Source organism: Sceloporus occidentalis, unplaced genomic scaffold (assembly GCF_023333645.1).
Source record: "Sceloporus occidentalis isolate IW3139 unplaced genomic scaffold, rSceOcc1.0.p SCAF_428, whole genome shotgun sequence".
Lineage (NCBI taxonomy): Eukaryota > Metazoa > Chordata > Lepidosauria > Squamata > Phrynosomatidae > Sceloporus > Sceloporus occidentalis.
The window spans coordinates 320300-339116 of NW_028317408.1; the positions used below are offsets into that span (position 1 = coordinate 320300).

At 59.2% G+C, this 18817-nt stretch overlaps 2 pseudogenes; one reads left to right on the plus strand and one right to left on the minus strand.

Annotated features, from left to right (window-relative positions):
- Nucleotides 1–773: 773 nt before the first annotated feature.
- Nucleotides 774–9440, minus strand: LOC149272648 (non-lysosomal glucosylceramidase-like; annotated as a pseudogene).
- Nucleotides 9441–12808: 3368 nt separating this feature from the next.
- On the plus strand, nt 12809–18159 carry LOC149272649 (RAB6A-GEF complex partner protein 2-like; annotated as a pseudogene).
- The last annotated feature ends 658 nt before the right edge of the window (nt 18160–18817 follow it).

Consider the following 18817-nt stretch of genomic DNA (forward strand, 5'->3'; position numbering starts at 1 on the left):
GGGGAGGGGATATTCACAGTGCCTCCCCAACACCTCAAATACTGCCCCCGGGGGGGGGGATATTCACAGTGCCTCCCTACACCCCTAAATACGGCCCTGGGGGTAGGTATTCACTGCTCCTAACGCCCCAAATACTGCCCCTGGGAAGGGGATATTCACACCTACTTCAAATACTGCCCCGGGGCGGGTGCCGAAGAGGTGCCCTTAACACTGGCTGACGCCTGCATGCGGACCCCTCGCTCCGGGACCGGGGGTTCGTGAGTGGAAGGGGTATCCACCAGGGCAGATAGAGTAACATTGACAGATCAGCCTCTCAGCGCCTGTTCTGCTGCTGCATCCCATAAATACCCCAGTAGAGGGTGTTAGCGCAGGAGGGGTGTGTATGTGTATGTGTATGTGTATGTGTATATATACACACACACACACACACACACACACACACACACCCCAAAACACCGTCTAGAATCCCCCCCCCCAGACTAAAGAGCAGCTCCTGCTGACAGACGCACCTTCCTATCGCCCCACAGTGGGAGGGGGGGTCGGTGAGAAAGCGGCGAAGGCTCTGGGGGCAGGGGGTGCGAGCGGCAGAGCACCCACGGATCGGGCAGGGAGGTAGATGATAAGAGATCCGCGGGGGTCTTGCTGGGGTTGGAGGATGGAGACCCCCGCGGGGAGGTTGCAGGAAGTGTTTGGACAGAGCGAGGGAAGAAGAGACAGCAGATGATTTCCGTGAGGTTCTCTCGCAGCGCCGCGGTCACAGAGCGTTCTTCACATCACGGTGCCGTCTCGCTCTCTCTCGGGGTCGGCTCGGGGGGCTTCTCCTCGGCCCGACGGTCCAGCGCCAGCTGCATGGCCCAGATACTGAGCGGCCTCATGTAGGCCAGGGAGCGGAAGACGTTCTTCTCACAGTAGGCCTCAGGGGTTTGGAAGGACATTCCCAGCCTCTCCCAGACCGTGCGGTAACAGCCTCCGCCGTGGCAAATCCTTCCTGCACCAGGCCCTGCGGGAGAGAAAGCGTGTCAGCGGCCACGAGATGTCACGGAGAGCGCACGGGCGCCCGCGAGACAGCACGGAGAGAGCACGCGCGCCGGCGGCAGCCACGAGACGTCGCGGAGAGCACACGCGCGCCGGGGGCAGCCACGAGACGTCGCGGAGAACGCACGGGCGCCGGGGGCGGCCGCGAGACAGCACGGAGAGAGCACGCGCGCCAGCGGCAGCCATGAGACGTCGCGGAGAGCGCACGCGCGCCGGCGGCAGCCACGAGACGTCGCGGGAGAGCGCACGGGCCGCCGCGAGACAGCACGGAGAGAGCACGCGCGCCGGCGGCAGCGAGACATCGCGGAGAGCGCATGCGCGCCGGCGGCAGCCACGAGACGTCGCGGAGAGCGCTCTATGCTCCTCACCTCGTGGATCATGGTGGCAGCGAGTCCATAAACCACCCCGACCCAGACCTCGTCAGACTGCACGCTGGATTTATCGACGGTGCCGTCCGGGCGCATCCCGTTCACTGCCCCCAGCCGCCCGTCTCCGAAGCGCTTAACGTTCAACTCAAACACCGTTCTCAGGGCGCTGGCCACGTGGTCTTTGGGGAACACCTGAAAACACGGAGACCGCTGACACCGGCCGCGCCAACCCCCCCCCACCGGCAAAGACCCGCTCTCTTTATATTGTGGGCGTGGCTCTATGATTATTAATAGCCGCAGAATTTGCATACGTGATGGAATATCGGTTTCCACAGCGATGCGGCCGCTTACGTGTCCCCCCCCCCAAAACTTTCAGTAAAATCTCATTTACCCAAAGCCGCCTCCCCCGCCCCAATCGCTTGCCCACCGCCGCCCCCCCCAGCACCAATGGTCCGAGGGGCGACCTTACCTCGCTGCGCCCATCGCCCAGGCCACACGCCCGCAGGAACCACTGGCCGGCGCACTGGTCAGACATGACGCTGTCGCGGTACGTTTGGCTCCCGCAGTCGTAGTTATAATATTTCCCCTGCGAGGAGGAGAAGGAGTTCAACCAACAGAAAGGCCACGTCACGCACGTCGCACACACCACGCTTCTCACAAACACACGCTCCACGCACCCAGCACGGCATCGCCAGCGGCTCTGTGACCCCCGCACCCACCGGCAAACCCCAACCGCATGCAGAGCGGGACATCCATGGGAAACCGCCACGAGACAGCAACACGGATGGGGCGAGAGCACACGAGAGGGAAGCGTGTCCGTCAGCCCACGGTGCCCGAGACAGCAGCACGGGGAAGGGGGGTAAGCGTGTCCATCAGCCCACCCTGCCCGAGACAAGCAGCACAGAAGGTGTGGGGGAAGCGTGTCCGTCAGCCCACGGCGTCCGAGACAGCGACACGAAGGTGGGGGGGGGGGATAAGCGTGTCCGTCAGCCCACGGCCCGCACTCACCGTTCCACAGCCTCTTCTCAAACGATTCCTTCCCCTTCTTCAAGATGGCAGAGAACTTGTCGTAGGCGGCGGGGTCGCCGTGGATTTGGGCCATGTGACACATCACGCAAACAGCGGCCAGCCAGAGACCCCCGCAGTACGAGCTGAGGGGACACAGACCACGAATGGCTGAGCCACGTCTCTACGGCAACCGCCCCCCCCCCACACGTGACCTTCAGCCCGCTTCAGAAACCCACCTGGGCCCCGTCATCACCCAACCGTCATACGTCTGGTCGGCAACCCGGAGTTCTCTATCAGCCCGTCGCAGTCTGTGTCGAACCTCAGCGTGGCGTCCATGACAGCCTGGGGCGGAAAAACACACCACGTTCCATTTTTTAACATAGTACCAGCACCGTGGTGCTGTTACAGCCAACAAGATTTTTAACACAAGGCAGGACAATCCCTGTTGGTGCAGGAGAGGGACTTGCTCCAGGAGCTTACACTCCATTGGTGAGAGGGCACCAAGCCTGCCACGGTCGGGGGCACTGGCCGCTGCACTAGGGGGCATTTTGCTCTCAGCCTCCTCTCTTCAGGCCGGAACGAGGCTTATTAGCCCTGTGGCCCCACGTGTCCATCAGGTGGGAGGAGCCACTCACCAGGTGGGAGGAGCTACTGTTATTTGACATGTACCTGGCAGACAGACCACATGTCCCTCAGGTGGGAGGAGCTACCGATTATATGACATGTACCTGGCAGACGGTCCACATGTCCCTCAGGGTAGGAGGAGCTGCTGGTCTGTGATAGTCTCGATAAACCTGAAGCACAAATTTGAGGTTCAGGTCCTTCCAGTCGGCCGTGTCGTGGATCAGGTAGGCGTTGAGCTTCTGCCACGGCTCGTCATCTGAAATAAAGCAGACGGCGGGCAAAGCGATGAGGAGGGGGCAACAAAGTAACAGGGAAGGGGCAGAGCGATGAGGAAGGGGGCAACAAAGTAACAGGGAAGGGGCAGAGCGATGAGGAAGGGGGCAACAAAGGAATAACAATCCCAAAATCATCTGTGGCAGGTTCACCCGAGAACGTTCTGCTAAGGGTTAAATGGCAGATAAGGGAATAAGCGGAGAGGGTGGCGCGCGGAGAGGGTTACCCTGGGTCCCCGACATCGTGCGGCACCACGTTTTTAGTTTTGACAGGAGCCACGGAGCCGCTCATCAGGTATTTCCTCCGCTCCGGATCCTCCTGCAACACCGAGGCGGCTGAGAGAGAGGACAGGAGAGGAGCGTGAGAGCCTGACCAGTGTCATGGCGGCACGTAAACCCCCTCCCACCCCCGGCACATACCCCAGAAAATACCCCAGGCACATGCCACCCCCCATACCCCAGCACATAACCCCCGACCCCGGTCCCTCTGTAAACAATATTATCACAAATATCTCAGGGCGATTTATACCCCGCGATGGGGCAGCAAGATGGCAGCTCCTGCGTACAGAGTAACGAGGGGGGGGGGGTATATTAATCCATCAGTGAAAGGTTTCTTCTGTTGCCCCTATTTAACCCCTTCCTTTTCCCTAACCTCACAGAAATCATCTGTCACCATTTAGAAAACCCTTTCCCACCCTCCGGGGCACAGCGTGGCAGGGCCCCCCCATTGCCCCCCCGGGCCCCCACTCACCATGTCGTACTGGAGACTGATTTCCAGCTGCGGCCAGAGCATGATCAGCGCAAACGAGGCGTAGAAGTGGACGTCATACGTGTTATACATCCGGTACTCCTGCCCTGCGAGACACAGAGGAAAAGGGCAGCCGGGGGGTAACAGGGGCAAACCGGAGAGACAGCAAGGAAAAGGGCAGCCCGGGGGGGGGGTTAACAGGGGCAAACCGGAGAGACAGCAAGGAAAAGGGCAGCCCGGGGGGGGGGGTTAACAGGGGCAAACCGGAGAGACAGCAAGGAAACGGGCAGCCGGAGGGTAACAGGGGCAAACCGGAGAGACAGCGAGGAAAAGGGCAGCCCGGGGGGGTTAACAGGGGCAAACCGGAGAGACAGCAAGGAAAAGGGCAGCCGGAGGGTAACAGGCAAACCGGAGAGACAGCAAGGAAAAGGGCAGCCCGGGGGGGGGGGGGGGTTAACAGGGGCAAACCGGAGAGACAGCAAGGAAAAGGGCAAGCCGGAGGATAACAGGGCAAACCGGAGAGACAGCAAGGAAAAGGGCAGCCCGGGGGGGGGGGTTAACAGGGGCAAACCGGAGAGACCAGCAAGGAAAAGGGCAGCCGGAGGGTAACAGGGGCAAACCGGAGAGACAGCAAGGAAAAGGGCAGCCCGGGGGGTTAACAGGGCAAACCGGAGAGACAGCGAGGAAAAGGGCAGCCCGGGGGGGTTAACAGGGGCAAAACCGGAGAGACAGCAAGGAAAAGGGCAGCCCGGGGGGGTTAACAGGGACAAATCAGAGAGACAGCGAGGAAAAGGGCAGCCCGGGGGGGGGTTAACAGGGGCAAATCGGAGAGACAGCGAGGAAAAGGGCAGCCGGAGGGTAACAGGGGCAAACCGGAGAGACAGCAAGGAAAAGGGCAGCCCGGGGGGGTTAACAGGGACAAACCGGAGAGACAGCAAGGAAAAGGGCAGCCCGGGGGGGTTAACAGGGACAAACCGGAGAGACAGCAAGGAAAAGGGCAGCCCGGGGGGGGGGGGGTTAACAGGGGCAAATCGGAGAGACAGCGAGGAAAAGGGCAGCCCGGGGGGGTTAACAGGGGCAAACCGGAGAGACAGCAAGGAAAAGGGCAGCCTGGGGGGGTAACAGGGGCAAACCGGAGAGACAGCAAGGAAAAGGACAGCTGGGGGTATCAGGGGCAAAAGGGAGAGACAGCCTGGAGAAGACAGTGTGGGGAGAGAGACTCGGCACAGGTGGTAGAGGGTAATACAGTGAGGGGATTAAACATGCACAGGGTGGACATACGGCTCCTGAATCTGAAACTGATTAAGGTTTGAGCAGCTGGAGACCCGAGACCGCCGCGCAGGCAGAGACCCGCAGCTTGCTTAGAATTACCCCCGACATTTACCGGGCGGCACGGCCAGGGGGCAGATCCACGCTCCTCCTTATTACCTTCTAAGTAGGCGAAGCGGCCATATTCCTGCAGGAGGCTCTTCATCCCCGGCAGCTCCCGGAGCCCAACTCAGAAGCCCGTCAGCGGTGCTCTCCCCCGGAACCTCCACCCAGACGGTGCCGCCATCCGCCAAGAAGTAGTGCTCGTTGAAGAGGGCCGACTTGTACCAGGATGGGAGATCTCTGCGAGATGAGGGGAAAGGACGGGGTTAAACCTCACAGGGGCTGTTAGTCCTAAAGGTTGGAGGAGGATCTTAGAAAAGAGGGGACAGAAGAGAGACACGTCAGGGGGCCAGGGGCCACACAGCCACCATCCCTATTCCTCCTGCCCTCCGTACAATCACTGTGAACAGTAAAGATGATTCCCGGAGCGAGGCTCCTGAGGCATGTTCTTTATTGCGGCCCCAAACAGGCAGAACATGCGCAAGACAGGGGCCCTCGGCACCGGGGCCACTTACTGACTCTGCCCCCAAATGCTTTTACTTAATACAGCGGTCACCCCCGTATATTTACCCATCCTGAAGGATCGGCGCCTGCCACGCCTCGATTTTCTCCTCCCAGTCCCGGTAATGAGTCAATCCGTACCGACAGAGGGCCGGGGCCACGTCCCCGCGCTGCCGAAAAACCGCGTGTACCGCCTGGGGCGGAGAACACACAAAATAAATAAATAAATAAATAAATAAAAAAAACAAAACAAAACAAAAAAACCTTACACTGAGCAAGATTGTCGGAACAAACGCCCCCTCCATCCACAGAGCGACGGGGAGGCGGGGGTGCGACGGGGAGGCGGGGGTGCGACGGGGAGGCTCGCGGCTCTGATACTACCTGCTGGGGGGCCTCCGTTACCTGTGGTGCTCCTTCTCTCCAGAGCCAAAGCGTATCTTCGGCATGTCCCAGCTCAGGCAGAACTCCAGCGTTGCCCGTCCTCTTGGGGTAACTGAGCACCCGGCGGCCACCGCAGCTGCCGTCTTCTTGCCCCTGGCAGTCGCGTTGCTGGGACCTTTTCGGAGAGGGGGAGGGTCAGTCAGATCATGGACGTTTGGTAAAAATGACACAGGGGTTAATGTTAGGTCAGTAGGAGCCACGATGCGGCCCCCAGAGCCTCCAATCGTTAAAGTTATTTATACCGAGGCTTTACCAGGCGCGGCCAGGAACGTGGCGGCAATTCTCAGCAAATCATTAACCAATTAACAGGCCACAGGAGGCAGTTGCCCCGGTGATGGTGCACTCAGAGACACTGTGGGCCACCCCCTGGGGCAAGTTAATCACTTCCTGGCCCCAGGAGAGAGCCCAGCATCCCGGGCGAAGCTCCTGCCAATCAGGCAGCCGGTAAAAGGCACATTAATATCCAACCGTCTGCCGGCTCGGCACTAAGCGCCCCCCCCCCCCCCGTCTTACCGTCGGGTGAATCCAGACGTCCGTCCTCCAGCAGGTCCTTCCATACCTCCTGCCCCATCCCCGCCGGGTCAAACTCCGTGCAGTGAGACACGTGAACCCCTGTCTGTGACACAGAAAACACAGCCGGCGTCACCTGGGCCCTGGAGAGACTCGGCCCACGGGGGCCCACGCATAGAACAGGACGATTCACCAGGAGACTGTAAAGCTCTGCTCTTTAACTTGCCCCGCGGGGGAGAGGATTGGAGGGGCATGCGGGATAGCCGAGGGACTGTTTCCCAGCATGCACCCCCGATTGGCTTAGAAGCAGCCGTGGACACGTTGTGATTGGCTGAGAGACACCCACAGTCTTGTATTGAGCAAGTTCACTTACCCCGTGCCGTGCTCCTACCCCCAGCGTAAAGGGGTTGGTGTCGGTGCAGTGATGTAGAAGGACCCCGCTCACTGGCTCCCCCTCTGTGTGTAGGTGGAATGGTTCATTCCAGTGGCCCCCGGCTCGATCACTCCGGGCCCCGCTTCCGTTTCTCAGACTGAACATAATGGTCACCTCGGTCTCCTCATCACTGGAGCTCTCCACCTCCCAGATGAGGAGGGCCAGGGGCAGAGAAGAGTCCTGCAGGGAACAGATTCATGTGATGGGGCAGAAAGGGCACATGGGCGGGGGGGGGCAGAAAGGGCACATGGGCGGGGGGGGGGGCAGAAAGGGCACATGGGCGGGGCTTCTACCTTGTAGTCGTGAGGGATGATCGGGGACACCTGGCGGCAGGTGAGGGTGACGTCCTGGCCCGGCAGCTGGTACACCGTCCATGCGCGTGGGTACAGGGCGTGGTAAAAGGCTTGGCTCCCACAATAGCCCCAGTTCCAGCCTTGCAGGGCATGCGGATGCTCCACGGAGAGGACCTGCTGGTACACGGTGTGGCCCCTGCGGCGGACGCACACGGTAAACTGGCACAGAAAAAAGACAGGGTGAGACAGGAAGACGGGAGCCACGAGGCCGGGGATATGGGGGGGGGGGGGGGTCGGGGCATTGGGGGGACCGGAGCCGGGGTAATGTGGCGGCCGCGTACCTGGTTCTCCGTCACCGCCTTGTAATGGTAAAGCCCAGGATTCAGCTGCCATCGGCAGAACTCCCCCCGCCAGCTGCGGGTAATGGTTCCTCCCCCGATCCCACCTAGCGGGGCCCCTGCAACACGCAGAGCACAATCATCATGACACGCAGAGCGACACGCAGAGCACAATGACAAAGGCATGACACGCGCAGAGCACAATCATCATGACACGCAGAGCGACACCCGGAGAGCACAATGATCTTGACACGCAGTTCAGTTGTCGCGCCGGTCCCCGCTGCGCGCCCCGTCACACACTGCGCCTCAGCACTAAATGCCGAGCTCCAGATTTTGGGCTCCCCAGTGAGCGCTCATCGCCCCCCCCGAAGTTTATTACCCGGCCGTGGCGCTCTAACACCCCCCCCCGGACACGTACCGTAGATCTGCCGTAGGGGAACCGTATTGAACATGTCTATGAAGGGAGCCTTCTTCTCCACGCGGGTCTTCCGCCACCACCAGAGGAGATACCTGCGGAGAGAGGGGTTGCCGGTGACCCGCCGGTAGGCTGCGTTACAGGACACGTGTGTTGGGGGCCCAGGGGGGGCATAGGGGCACATGCGATGGGGCTGCCCCGGGTACCTCGTGTCAAGAGAGTCCGGCAGCTCTGAGAGGGATTTGGGGGCAGCAATCTCTGCAGAGCCGCCACTGGCTGGGGCATCAGGGTTTTATTGCCCAACGTATTATTACTATTTATTGTTTTATATAGCGCCATCACATACCGTAGCGCTGTACAACAGTATCCGAGCCGTTATCTCCCGGGGAGGATTTATTACACGAGCGGGAGCCGCAGACAGAGAGGGGCGAGGTGGCTCTTATACGCCGTCTAATCCGCACCCGGGGCATATAACACACGCACGTAACATCCGAAACATACACATCACACGCATATCACACACACACGCAACATACACATCACATGCATATCACACACACACATAACATACACATCACATGCATATCACACACACACATAACATACACATCACACGCATATCTCACACACACGCGTAACATCCATAAACATACACATCACACACGTACGTAACATACACATCACACGCATATCACACACATTTAACATACACATCACATGCAACATACACATCACAAACATGCAACATACGCATCACGCATATCACACACATGAAACATACAAAACATACCCATCACACGCCACTCATATCACACACACACACGTAAAATGGAGCAAACACAGAGACAGGCACCACCTAAAAGCCCCCCCGCCCCGCGGCAGCACACGGGATCCGGCGGATCCTTACCTGATCCCCATGGGCAGGTGAGACACCATCTGAGCCGTAGACACGTCGCCGACGTTAAAAGGTTTCCTCTTCTCCTCAAACTCATGCGCCAGGCAGATCCTCCAGCCGTGCTCGGGGACCCCGCATCCCGTGGCCGGGGCCCGGTACCGGACCATCAGCTCGGCCGCGCTGTCCATGGCGTGCGGGAGTCCGCGGGCTGCTCTATGCCATAAGCTGCCGTCACACCCACCGGGGCAAAGTCCTCGCCGGGCCCCTGGGGGCAGAGATCACACGGCCTGCGTCAGGTTAGGAGAGGCTCAGAGGGGCTATAAAACCAACGGCTGCCGACAGACACCCCCCCCCCCCCCCCCCCCCCGTCCCACACATGCCCCCGACTAGTCCTGCCGGCTACCTGATGCGCCCCCCGCGCTCGCTGTCTGTATGTTCAGAGAGAGCGCGGCTGGTTACGGCAGAAACGCTTATTTTTACGTCGATGATAAAACCGGCTCGACGAGGAAGCGACGGGGCGGAGGAGGAGCCACCGGCTCAGACACGAGAGGGTTAATTCAATGTAAAAAGGGATAGGCGGAGCTTCAGGGCCCAGACACGAGAGGGTTAATTCTGTGTAAAATATTGGTATTTTGCTCTCTCTCTTTCCTGCCGGGCACTCGCTCACTCTGTCTGTCTGTTGCCGGTGCCGGGCACTCACTCACTCACTCTCTCTCCCTCCCTGTTGCCGGGCACTCACACTCTCTCCCTCCCTCTCGCCGGGCACTCGCTCACTCTGTCTGTCTGTCGTCGGTGCCGGGCACTCACTCACTCTCTCCCTCCCTGTTGCCGGGCACTCACTCACTCTCTCCCTCCCTGTTGCCGGGCACTCACTCTCTCCCTCCCTGTTGCCGGGCACTCACTCTCTCCCTCCCTGTTGCCGGGCACTCACACTCTCTCCCTCCCTGTTGCCGGGCACTCACACTCTCTCCCTCCCTGTTGCCGGGCACTCACACTCTCTCCCTCCCTCTCGCCGGGCACTCGCACTCTCCCTGTTGCCGGGCACACTCACACTCACTCTCTTTCTCTCTCCTCACCGTATGATGGCACTCTTGATGTGAAAGGTCTCGGAGGACGCAGTCTCTTCCATGAGCTCCGTCTCCGCAATCTCTCCGTGCGGTGGCCCTGGTCTTTTACAGCACTCTCTAGCTGAGTTCATGTCTCGGAGGCCATGCCGGTCCCATCATTCCCTGCCTGCCGTCCGCCTGTCACCGGATGGCCCCCCGGACCCCCTGTCTCTTTGTGACCGGTGACGGAATCTCAGCCAGCCAATCACAGAGCGCCTTACTCAGGCGAGACCTGATGACGGAAAAATAAAAGGACGTAGAGTATCGCGCCCACGAGCCATCCCGCGGTCCAGATACTTTCCTCACAGGAGGCTCACTCTGCGGGGAAGGCTGGCACTGGACTCCGAAAACATGGTAGACACACACACGACACGTTATACAACAAGCAGCGGTTCTGGTGTATAGAGCTCATTGGGCAAATACTTGGATTGCGCGGAGAGGTGCGTTATATAGAGGCAGAAGGGTGTGTTATACAGAGGTGTTGTGTGTGTGTACGGGGGGGAGGTCGGTGTTATACAGAGGTGTTGTGTGTGTACGGGGGGAGGTCGGTGTTATACAGAGGTGTGTGTGTACGGGGGGAGGTCGGTGTTATACAGAGGTGTTGTGTGTGTGTACGGGGAGGGTGCGCGTTATACAGAGGTGTTGTGTGTGTGTATGGGGGGAGGTCGGTGTTATACAGAGGTGTTGTGTGTGTACGGGGGGAGGTCGGTGTTATACAGAGGTGTTGTGTACGGGGGGGGTTGGTGTTATACAGAGGTGTTGTGTGTGTACGGGGGGAGGTCGGTGTTATACAGAGGTGTTGTGTACGGGGGGGGTTGGTGTTATACAGAGGTGTTGTGTGTGTATGGGGGGGGGTTGATGTTATACAGAGGTGTTGTGTGTGTACGGGGGGGGTCGGTGTTATACAGAGGCGTTGTGTGTGTACACGGGGGGCGATGTTATACAGAGGTGTTGTGTGTGTGTGTGTACGGGGGGGTCGATGTTATACAGAGGTGTTGTGTGTATGGGGGGGTCGGTTTTATACAGAGGTGTTGTGTGTGTACACGGGGGGTCGGTGTTATACAGAGGTGTGTGTGTGTAGGGGGGGTTGGTGTTATACAGAGGTGTTGTGTGTGTGTGTGTGTGTAGGGGGGTTGGTGTTATACAGAGGCGATGTGTGTGTGTATGGGGTGGATGTTTGTGTACAGGGGGTGTTATACAGAGGTGATGTGTGTGTACTGAGGGGGTGCGTGTTATATAAAGGGGCTGTGTGTGTACACGGGGGGGGTGATGTGTTATACAGAGGTGCTGTGTGTGTACACGGGGGGCGATGTGTTATACAGAAGTGCTGTGTGTACAGAGGTGCCGTGTGTGTACTGAGGGGGTGCGTGTTATACAGAGGCGCTGTGTGTGTGTATGGGGGGGGTCGGTGTTATACAGAGGTGTTGTGTGTACGGAGGGGGTTGGTCTTATACAGAGGCGATGTGTGTACAGGGGGTGATGTTATACATAGGTGCTGTGTGTGTATGGGGGGTGTTGCATGTTATACAGAGGCGTGTGTGTACGGGGGGATGGATGTTTGTGTATGGGGGCGATGTGTTGTAGGGGGGTGGATGTGTGTGTATGGGGGTTGTTATACAGAGGCACTATGTGTGTACGGGGGGGTGGATGTTTGTGTACGGGGGTGTTATACAGAGGCGATGTGTTATACAGAGGCTGTGTGTGTGTGTGTATGGGGGGTGTTATACAGAGGCACTGTGTGTACGGGGGGGTGGATGTTTGTGTACGGGGGGTGTTATACAGAGGCTGGCTGTGTGTGTGTGTGTGTGTACGGGGGTGTTATACAGATTGTAATCTTGTTCCATTATCTATCCCAGGGCCAGCAGAGTGTGAGCTCCTGTGCACAGAATGTGAGGGTCCCGGGACTGGCCGACCCCCGCCGCGGCAAGTGGTAGGTGTTATAAAAATGCTTATATTATCATAGATATTATTGCTGACAGACAGTAGAAAACGTCTAGTCTGTGATGTATCACGAGTTGCGCCAACATATCTACTAAGAGGCGTAACCTGCTTGAAAAGTAACCAATCAGAACGATGCATGCTATTAGAAGCAGATAAGAGGTTATATAAGCCATGTAATCCAAACATGTAATCAGACAACGCTGCGACTTTTGTGTGTTGTGTGCCTTGTCTCGATTCTGCGCATGATCTAAATAAAGGAAAACGCTTTCTGAGGAGAATTCGACCATTAATTCAACCAACAGTAGGTGAGTGGGGGGGGCACCATGCTGGCTCCGCCCACCTCTCTATAGCTCAGGTTGCTTGTTTTAGCTCCACCCACCACTCATAGTGTGGTTCAGAATATGGAAGGATCTGATTCTGACTCCGCCCACCTCTTGGTGTATTGCGGGATCTGGCTCCGCCCACCTCTCTGTGTATTGCAGGATCTGACTCTGTTACAAAAAGAAGCCATGATTGAAGTTGTGGCGAAGTTGATCCGCGGCCCGGTGTTCCTGGCAGGAGAAGTCCTGAGTGCGCCGTGACGTTTACCAACCCCCTTTCTGTGACCTCCACCTCCGCCAGCAGGTACAACCTCCAGCGGGGTCAATCCCCGACATGCTGACGCAAAACACACAAGCGGAGGTCGGGGCGGGTGGCAGCATGTAATACCTGGGGGTAATAAGCGGAGGTCAGGGCGGGTGGCAGCATGTAATACATGGGGGTAATAAGCAGAAGTCAGGGCAGGTCGCAGCATGTAATATCGGGGGTAATAAGTAGAGGTCAGGGCGGGGCGGCAGCATGTAGTGTCTGGGGGTCAGGGCAGATGACAGCACAGACTTGTTGGGAGAGGATTCTTGCTCCAGTGGTTTGTGGTGTATGGGGGGGGGGGGGGGGACGTGTCCGTTCCCCGGTTGCCCCTGACCGGGTTCTTTAGGTTCCCTGATGCGTTTCCTGTCCTGACGCTCTGGCACTTCCTCTCTTGCAGCGAGACCCTCGCCTGGGCCAGCGCTCAGATCCACTGTCAGTTCCACGCCAGCGAGAGCCGAGTTCTGCTCCCCGCCAGCGAGGAGCCGGCGCAGGACGTTCAGGCCTCCAACGAGACGGTCTTCGTCCCCAACCGAGGTGATGCTCTAATCGTCCTCACCGCTAAACTAATCTGTGACTCGCTCCTGAGGCGGACTCTGCGGCCTCCATCCCTGTATCCACTACACACTTTTTTTGTCGTGCTTATTCTATTGTGTAACTTCCCTTGGCAGGTGAGCGCGGTCAGTGCATCCTCTCCACGCCCCCCAAAATCTTGTTTTGTGACCTTCGCCTGGACCCGGGGGAGACGAAATCTTGTAAGTGGGGCAGGGGGCTGTGTTGGGAGGGGCAGGGGGCTGCGTGAGGGGGAGGTGGCCCCACGTGATGCTGGGGGGGGGGGGCGGGATTGCCCGGTATGTTCGGCGCACTGCGTGGGTTACGGGACCCAGTACCCTGCCTCTGCCCTTTCCGTGGCTCCTGTGGCTGGTTGTTGAGAGTGGTGCGGAGTTCAGTTGGCGGTGGGACTGTGTGGTTTTGGGTCCGGGGTTGTTGGATGTAGCTTGCGGTGCTGGGGGGGGGGAGTCGCTGCGTGGTTCAGTGGCGCTTGTGGTGGGATTTGGAGGTTTGATCAGGAGGGAGGTGGGTCACGAAAAGTCTGGGAATTGAGGTTGAAGCTGTGCGTGCGCTGCGGAGTCACCCCCCGGCCTTTACCCCTGGCTTCTCTCCCCTAGATTCGTACAGCGAGACTTTGCCCCTGGCGGCTCCTCCGTCCTTCCGTGGCCAGTCGGTGAAATATGTCTACAAACTGACCATCGGCTGCCAGAGGGTGAACTGCCCCATCCAGCTCCTGCGCGTCCCCTTCAGGGTGCTGCTGCTGCACGGTGAGAGCCACCAAATGCCACAGGCTGGGTTTATGGGGTGGGTAGGATATTGGCAGCCGGACCATGCCCTCGCCCCACTGAGCATATCCCCCGGCGATGGGAACAGTAATGCCCCCCCCCCCCAGCTCTGGGAACAGTAATGGCCCCCCCATAAACTCCCTTTATCTGCAGACCTGGAGCCCCCGTCGCTCAAACCCCACACTGAGCTGACGCTTTATGGCGATGCTAATGAAGTCCGTTCCTCCATAGACTTTCATTAGAGAGTCCGGCTGGGTGATTGAGGCTGAGCCATTCCACAGGCAGTGTGATAAGGAGTCGGGGTTTGTTTAGTAGATCGGGAATCGGATAACAGAGCGGCAATCATACAAATGGCCCGAAAATATCATATTATGGGGCAAAAACTACAACTGGGGTGAAAAAAGGTAACTGCACGATATCATACAAGTCGTCGTTGTACGTGTTCAGCCTTGCAGGGGTTTCAGCCCCCGCAGGAGGATGAAGTTGCCCCTTCTAACCCGTTCCTGGATGAAGAGGAGATGGGGAAGAAAGACTCCCGGCTTCTGGACTCTGCCGTGGAGGTTCTCATGGCGATGACGTCGCGGAGGAGCCTTCGTGAGTACTGGGAGCCGCAGACCCCGTGGCTGACCCGTCCGCGCCCCTGGGCTTTGAGGACCTTGCGCCTCTGCCCTGCGCCCCGCCGTCTCTGATTCCCCCCGGCGGGGCTGCCCTGTGTCCCCCCCCCCCCCCCCCCGCGGGGCTCCTCTGGCACCTTCGTGGCTGAGTTTGTGTCTCTGGTGTCCGCTCCCGCAGATCAGTTTAATATCAGTAACGGGCGCGGCCGCGTCGGGACCTTCTGCATCTTTAAGACGGTTTATAAGATTGGAGAAGACGTTACCGGGGCGTTTAATTTCTCTGACGGCGAAATACCCTGTCTGCAGGTGAGTGCCCCCCCCCCCATCCGGGGGACCCCCAACTGTGCTGAGCGCTCCCTACCAGTGGGTGGGACTCGCTAGTGGACCCCCCAGGTGTGCAGGGCTCTCGTTCGCTCGCTGTCTCTCTCTCTCGTTCGCCTCGCTGTCTCTCTCTCTCGTTCGCTCGCCGGCTCTCTCTCTCTCTCTCTCTCGCTGGCTCTCTATCTCTCTCTCTCTCGCTGGCTCTCTATCTCTCTCTCTCTCGCTGGCTCTCTCTCTCTCTCTGGCTCTCTCTCTCTCTCTCGCTGGCTCTCTCTCTCTCTCTCGCTGGCTCTCTCTCTCTCTCTCTCGCTGGCTCTCTCTCTCTCTCGCTGGCTCTCTCTCTCTCGCTGGCTCTCTCTCTCTCGCTGGCTCTCTCTCTCTCGCTGGCTCTCTCTCTCGCTGGCTCTCTCTCTCGCTGGCTCTCTCTCTCGCTGGCTCTCTCTCTCGCTGGCTCTCTCTCTCGCTGGCTCTCTCTCTCGCTGGCTCTCTCTCTCTCTCTCTCTCTCTCTCTCGCTGGCTCTCTCTCTCGCTGGCTCTCTCTCTCTCTCTCTCTCTCTCTCTCTCTCTCGCTGGCTCCCTCTCTCTCGCTGGCTCTCTCTCTCTCTCTCGCTGGCTCTCTCTCTCTCTCTCTCTGGCTCTCTCTCTCTCTCTCTCTCTCTCTGGCTCTCTCTCTCTCTCTCGCTGGCTCTCTCTCTCTCTCTCTCTCTCGCTGGCTCTCTCTCGCTGGCTCTCTCGCTCTCTCTCGCTGGCTCTCTCGCTCTCTCTCGCTGGCTCTCTCTCTCTCTCGCTGGCTCTCTCTCTCTCTCGCTGGCTCTCTCTCTCTCGCTGGCTCTCTCTCTCTCGCTGGCTCTCTCTCTCGCTGGCTCTCTCTCTCGCTGGCTCTCTCTCTCGCTGGCTCTCTCTCTCTCGCTGGCTCCTCTCTCTCGCTGGCTCTCTCTCTCTCTCTCGCTGGCTCTCTCTCTCTCTCTCGCTGGCTCTCTCTCTCTCTCTCTCTCTCTCTCTCTCTCTCTCTCTCTCTCTCTCGCTGGCTCCCTCTGTCGCTGGCTCCCTCTCTCTCTCTCTCTCTCTCGCTGGCTCTCTCTCTCGCTGGCTCTCTCTCTCGCTGGCTCTCTCTCTCTCTCTCTCGCTGGCTCTCTCTCTCTCGCTGGCTCTCTCTCTCTCTCTCTCTCTCTCGCTGGCTCCCTCTCTCTCTCTCTCTCTCGCTGGCTCCCTCTCTCTCGCTGGCTCCCTCTCTCTCGCTGGCTCCCTCTCTCTCGCTGGCTCCCTCTCTCTCTCTCTCTCTCTCGCTGGCTCCCTCTCTCTCTCTCTCTCTCTCTCTCTCGCTGGCTCTCTCTCTCTCTCTCGCTGGCTCCCTCTCTCTCTCTCTCTCTCGCTGGCTCCCTCTCTCTCTCTCTCTCTCGCTGGCTCCCTCTCTCTCTCTCTCTCTCGCTGGCTCCCTCTCTCTCTCTCTCGCTGGCTCCCTCTCTCTCTCTCTCGCTGGCTCCCTCTCTCTCTCTCTCGCTGGCTCCCTCTCTCTCTCTCTCGCTGGCTCCCTCTCTCTCTCTCTCGCTGGCTCCCTCTCTCTCTCTCTCGCTGGCTCCCTCTCTCTCTCTCTCGCTGGCTCCCTCTCTCTCTCTCTCTCTCGCTGGCTCTCTCTCTCGCTGGCTCTCTCTCTCGCTGGCTCTCTCTCTCGCTGGCTCTCTCTCTCGCTGGCTCTCTCTCTCTCTCTCTCTCTCTCTCTCTCTCGCTGGCTCCCTCTCTCTCTCGCTGGCTCTCTCTCTCTCTCTCGCTGGCTCTCTCTCTCTCGCTGGCTCTCTCTCTCGCTGGCTCCCTCTCTCTCTCTCGCTGGCTCCCTCTCTCTCTCTCTCTCGCTGGCTCCCTCTCTCTCTCTCTCTCGCTGGCTCCCTCTCTCTCTCTCTCTCGCTGGCTCCCTCTCTCTCTCTCTCTCTCGCTGGCTCCTCTCTCTCTCTCTCTCGCTGGCTCCCTCTCTCTCTCTCTCTCTCGCTGGCTCCCTCTCTCTCTCTCTCTCGCTGGCTCCCTCTCTCTCTCTCTCTCGCTGGCTCCCTCTCTCTCTCTCTCTCGCTGGCTCCCTCTCTCTCTCTCTCTCTCGCTGGCTCCCTCTCTCTCTCTCTCTCTCGCTGGCTCCTCTCTCTCTCTCTCGCTGGCTCCCTCTCTCTCTCTCTCGCTGGCTCCCTCTCTCTCTCTCTCGCTGGCTCCCTCTCTCTCTCTCTCGCTGGCTCCCTCTCTCTCTCTCTCTCGCTGGCTCCCTCTCTCTCTCTCTCTCGCTGGCTCCCTCTCTCTCTCTCTCTCGCTGGCTCCCTCTCTCTCTCTCTCTCTCGCTGGCTCCCTCTCTCTCTCTCGCTGGCTCCTCTCTCTCTCTCGCTGGCTCCCTCTCTCTCTCTCGCTGGCGCTCTCTCTCTCTCTCGCTGGCGCTCTCTCTCTCTCTCGCTGGCGCTCTCTCTCTCTCTCGCTGGCTCCCTCTCTCTCTCTCGCTGGCTCCCTCTCTCTCTCTCGCTGGCTCCCTCTCTCTCTCTCTCTCTCTCGCTGGCTCCCTCTCTCTCTCTCTCTCTCTCGCTGGCTCCCTCTCTCTCTCTCTCGCTGGCTCCCTCTCTCTCTTGCTGGCTCCCTCTCTCTCTCTCTCTCGCTGGCTCCCTCTCTCTCTCTCTCTCTCGCTGGCTCCCTCTCTCTCTCTCTCTCTCGCTGGCTCCCTCTCTCTCTCTCGCTGGCTCCCTCTCTCTCTCTCGCTGGCTCCCTCTCTCTCTCTCGCTGGCGCTCTCTCTCTCTCTCGCTGGCTCCCTCTCTCTCTCTCGCTGGCGCTCTCTCTCTCTCTCGCTGGCTCCCTCTCTCTCTCGCTGGCTCCTCTCTCTCTCTCTCTCGCTGGCTCTCTCTCTCTCTCTCTCTCTCTCGCTGGCTCTCTCTCTCTCTCTCTCGCTGGCTCTCTCTCTCTCTCTCTCTCGCTGGCTCCTCTCTCTCTCTCTCTCTTCTGCTCTCTCTCTCTCTCTCTCTCTCTCTCGCTGGCTCCCTCTCTCTCTCTCTCTCTCTCTCGCTGGCTCCTCTCTCTCTCTCTCTCTCTCTCGCTGGCTCTCTCTCTCTCTCTCTCTCTCTCTCTCGCTGGCTCCCTCTCTCTCTCTCTCTCTCTCTCTCTCTCTCGCTGGCTCCCTCTCTCTCTCTCGCTGGCTCCCTCTCTCTCTCTCTCTCTCTCGCTGGCTCCCTCTCTCTCTCTCTCTCGCTGGCTCCCTCTCTCTCGCTGGCTCCCTCTCTCTCGCTGGCTCCCTCTCTCTCTCTCTCTCTCGCTGGCTCCCTCTCTCTCTCTCTCGCTGGCTCCCTCTCTCTCTCTCGCTGGCTCCCTCTCTCTCTCTCGCTGGCTCCCTCTCTCTCTCTCGCTGGCGCTCTCTCTCTCTCTCGCTGGCTCTCTCTCTCTCTCTCTCGCTGGCTCCCTCTCTCTCTCTCGCTGGCTCCCTCTCTCTCTCTCGCTGGCTCCCTCTCTCTCTCTCTCTCGCTGGCTCCCTCTCTCTCTCTCTCTCTCTCGCTGGCTCCCTCTCTCTCTCTCTCGCTGGCTCCCTCTCTCTCTCTGCTGGCTCCCTCTCTCTCTCTCTCGCTGGCTCCCTCTCTCTCTCTCTCTCTCTCTCTCGCTGGCTCCCTC